Here is a 5147-nt window from a genome sequence, read left to right on the forward strand (position 1 = left end):
TACCATAGAAGTAGGGAAGTAGTATTGGGGGTGGGGGTGCTGTCATTTATTTCGCCAATGGGGAGTGGGGGGGGGCATGTATTTTTGCCCGCGCTGGTGCTATAGATGGATATATCTGCTGATATTAGACTATTACAGTGCACTACCTTTGTAAAAATAATTATATACTATATATTTTTTAATCGTGATTTTTCAGAGGGTGTCAGTACCCCTACTTCCCTCGGCTATGAATCTATCTATAGATTCTATACAAACACAGATGTGAAGAACAGTCATGTTCAGAAGGAACAAAACATATATTTTTCTCCTGTTTTTGTACCTACTGACCATGACCCCTATTTGGAGTTCAGAGTCAAAGCACACTGGCATTGTGTTGTTGTGGCTTTACAGGATGTTGGCCCTAGTCTGTAGCAGAGGAGGAACATGTGCTCTACACTTCCTTTGTGGGGTTTCCACCCTTTGGAAAGACAATGAAAAACAGGGAAGCAGCTTTGTGAGCGTAGTTCCATATTTCCTCTCATCTGCTGACAGAGAATACATCCTTTTTTTGCATCACTGTAGAGAGAGATGGACCTTTTGTCCATGTTGGGAAGACTAAGTAGTCTGCATGTTTACACATTAGCCTGGATACCCGAGGCACGCAAACCCCCATCCACTCTGATGGTCATGAGTCTGCATGTTTACACATTAGCCTGGATACCCAAGGCACGCAAACCCCCATCCACTCTGCTGGTCATGAGTCTGCATGTTTACACATTAGCCTGGATACCCGAGGCACGCCAACCACCATCCACTCTGCTGGTCATGAGTCTGCATGTTTACACATTAGCCTGGATACCCGAGGCACGAAAACCCCCATCCACTCTGCTGGTCATGAGTCTGCATGTTTACACATTAGCCTGGATACCCGAGGCACGTAAACCCCCATCCACTCTGCTGGTCATGAGTCTGCATGTTTACACATTAGCCTGGATACCCGAGGCACGTAAACCCCCATCCACTCTGCTGGTCATGAGTCTGCATGTTTACACATTAGCCTGGATACCCGAGGCACGTAAACCCCCATCCACTCTGCTGGTCATGAGTCTGCATGTTTACACATTAGCCTGGATACCCGAGGCACGTAAACCCCCATCCACTCTGCTGGTCATGAGTCTGCATGTTTACACATTAGCCTGGATACCCGAGGCACGTAAACCCCCATCCACTCTGCTGGTCATGAGTCTGCATGTTTACACATTAGCCTGGATACCCGAGGCACGTAAACCCCCATCCACTCTGCTGGTCATGAGTCTGCATGTTTACACATTAGCCTGGATACCCGAGGCACGCAAACCCCCATCCACTCTGCTGGTCATGAGTCTGCATGTTTACACATTAGCCTGGATACCCGAGGCACGTAAACCCCCATCCACTCTGCTGGTCATGAGTCTGCATGTTTACACATTAGCCTGGATACCCGAGGCACGTAAACCCCCATCCACTCTGCTGGTCATGAGTCTGCATGTTTACACATTAGCCTGGATACCCGAGGCACGTAAACCCCCATCCACTCTGCTGGTCATGAGTCTGCATGTTTACACATTAGCCTGGATACCCGAGGCACGTAAACCCCCATCCACTCTGCTGGTCATGAGTCTGCATGTTTACACATTAGCCTGGATACCCGAGGCACGTAAACCCCCATCCACTCTGCTGGTCATGAGTCTGCATGTTTACACATTAGCCTGGATACCCGAGGCACGTAAACCCCCATCCACTCTGCTGGTCATGAGTCTGCATGTTTACACATTAGCCTGGATACCCGAGGCACGCCAACCACCATCCACTCTGCTGGTCATGAGTCTGCATGTTTACACATTAGCCTGGATACCCGAGGCACGAAAACCCCCATCCACTCTGCTGGTCATGAGTCTGCATGTTTACACATTAGCCTGGATACCCGAGGCACGTAAACCCCCATCCACTCTGCTGGTCATGAGTCTGCATGTTTACACATTAGCCTGGATACCCGAGGCACGTAAACCCCCATCCACTCTGCTGGTCATGAGTCTGCATGTTTACACATTAGCCTGGATACCCGAGGCACGTAAACCCCCATCCACTCTGCTGGTCATGAGTCTGCATGTTTACACATTAGCCTGGATACCCGAGGCACGTAAACCCCCATCCACTCTGCTGGTCATGAGTCTGCATGTTTACACATTAGCCTGGATACCCGAGGCACGTAAACCCCCATCCACTCTGCTGGTCATGAGTCTGCATGTTTACACATTAGCCTGGATACCCGAGGCACGTAAACCCCCATCCACTCTGCTGGTCATGAGTCTGCATGTTTACACATTAGCCTGGATACCCGAGGCACGTAAACCCCCATCCACTCTGCTGGTCATGAGTCTGCATGTTTACACATTAGCCTGGATACCCGAGGCACGCCAACCACCATCCACTCTGCTGGTCATGAGTCTGCCTGTTTACACATTAGCCTGGATACCCGAGGCACGTAAACCCCCATCCACTCTGCTGGTCATGAGTCTGCCTGTTTACACATTAGCCTGGATACCCGAGGCACGTAAACCCCCATCCACTCTGCTGGTCATGAGTCTGCCTGTGGACCTCCAGTGCATTCAAACCCTTTTACTTCTTTCCACATTTTGTTAAGTTAAAGCTTTATTCAAAAATGGATCGAATTCATTTCCTCATCAATCTACACACAGTACCCCATGATAACAAAGCGAAAACAGGTTTGTAGAAATGTTTGCAAATGTATTTTTAAAAATTATCATAATTTAAATATATTTACATAAGTATTCAGACCCTTTGCTATGAGACTCGAAATTGAGCTCCGGTACATCCTATTGGATTGGAGTCCACCTGTGGTAAATTAAATTGATTGGACATGATTTGGAAAGGCACACACCTGTCTATATAATGTCCCATAGTTGACAGTGCATGTCAGAGCAAAAACCAAGCCATGAGGTCGAAGGAATTGTCTGTAGAGCTCCGAGACAGGATTGGGTTGAGGCACAGATCTGGGGAAGGGTACCAAAAAATGTCTGCAGCATTTAAGGTTCCCAAGAACACAGTGGCCTCCATCATTCTTAAATGGAAGAAGTTTGGAACCACCAAGACTCTTCCTAGAGCTGGCCACCTGGCCAAACTGAAAAATCATGGGAGAAGGGCCTTGGTCAGGGATGTGACCAGGAACCCGATGGTCAGCCTGACAAAGCTCCAGAGTTCCTCTGTGGAGATGGGAAAACTTTCCGGAAGGACAACCATCTCTGCAGCACGACACCAATCAGGCCTTTATGGTAGAGTGGAGGGACAGAAGCCACTCCTCAGTAAAAGGCACATGACTGCCCGCTTGGAGTTTGCCAAAAGGCACCCAAAGGACTCTCAGAACATGAGAAACAAGATTTTCTGTTCTGATGAAACCTAGATTGAACTCTTTGGCCTGAATGCCAAGCGTCACGTCTGGAGGAAACCTGGCACCATCCCTACGGTGAAACATGGCGGTGGCAGCATCATGCTGTGGGGATGTTTTTCAGCTGCAGGGAATGGGAGACTAGTCAGGATCGAGGGAAAGTTGAAAGGAACAAAGTACATCCTTGATGAAAACCTGCTCCAGAGCACTCAGCACCTCAGACTGGGGCGAAGGTTCACCTTCCAACAGAACAATGACCCTAAGCACACAGCCAAGACAACACAAGAGTGGCTTCGGGACAAGTCTGAATGTCCTTGAGTGGCCCAGCCAGAGACCCGAACTTGAACCCGATCAAACATCTCTGGAGAGACCTGAAAATAGCTGTGCAGCGACGCTCCCCATCCAACCTGACAGAGCTGGAGAGGATCTGCAGATATCAAGGTGCTTCAACAATGGGTCTGAATACTTATGTAAATGTGATATTTCAGTTTATTTTAAATGTTATTTGGTCAAACATTTCTACAACCTTTTTGCTTTGTCATTATGGTGTATTGTGTGTAGATTGATGAGGGGAAAAACACTATATAATCTATTTTAGAATAAGGCTGTAACGTAACAAAATGTGGAAAAACTCAAGGGGTCTGAATACTTTCTGAAAGCACTGTAATTCTGGATATTAAAAAAAGGTTTGAACTATACCAAACTGTTTACAAATCTAACTGGCTTATGTTTGATCGTTTACAGTAATAAGGTCAGGTAATTTCCTGCAAGAGGAACTCAGCTGTCAGCTATAAATTATCAGTTGTTTAGCTTGTGAACCCCTGCCCTCATAATATTTTCATACTTTATAAATACATCCTATTATTTGTCAGATGAAATGCATTCAGGGATTTCCCCTGCCCATGTGAAAGCCTGATAGGATGTATTGGTGGAGGGAAAACCAGAGAACATGATCTGATATTACATTTACATTTCAGTCATTTAACTCGTATCCAGAGCGACTGAGTGCATTCATCTTAAGATAGCTAGGTGGGACATAGTAAGTAAAGTAGCTATCAGCAAAGTCAGTGCTAGTGGGGAAAGAAAGTGTGAGTGTTAGTTCACAAAAATGCAAGGATGTAAAAAAACAAACACATTTTTATATATTAAAGCAATATTGTTGGAGGTTTGTTCTCGTCAATGATTATGTTTTTTTTCACGCTGTACTGGCACATACCAATGATGTACAATAAATAAGCCCTGGATTGGTAATGCTATGTATTGGCCATTAAGAGGCTTTGAAACCACCGGTCGGCCATATTGGTACTCCCCAGTAGGAGCAGTGTTCCATAGTAATGAATGGAATTCTACAGTATTTCAAGTAAATGTTTCAAGGACAAAATGACATGTATTCTTTTGTAGTGGGGACAGAAACATTAGAACTTTCAATTTCACTCACATAAAATAGTTTTAAAGTTCAGTTGTCTGTGAAAACAAATGTAGATGTTAATAAATGCATTGATAGAGCTTCCAGAATATTTTTTTACAACGGTGGGGGAGTTCCAAGATGGAGGTGCAGTGGCTTCAAAACAGTGCCCCCTGTTATCCATCTAGTGTATATATAAATGATCTGGTACATACTTACACTGAGTGTACAAAACATTAGGAACACCTGCTCCTTCCATGACATAGACTGACCAGGTGAAAACTATGATTCCTTATTGATGTCACCGGTTAAATCCAC

Source organism: Oncorhynchus gorbuscha, linkage group LG02 (assembly GCF_021184085.1).
Source record: "Oncorhynchus gorbuscha isolate QuinsamMale2020 ecotype Even-year linkage group LG02, OgorEven_v1.0, whole genome shotgun sequence".
NCBI lineage: Eukaryota > Metazoa > Chordata > Actinopteri > Salmoniformes > Salmonidae > Oncorhynchus > Oncorhynchus gorbuscha.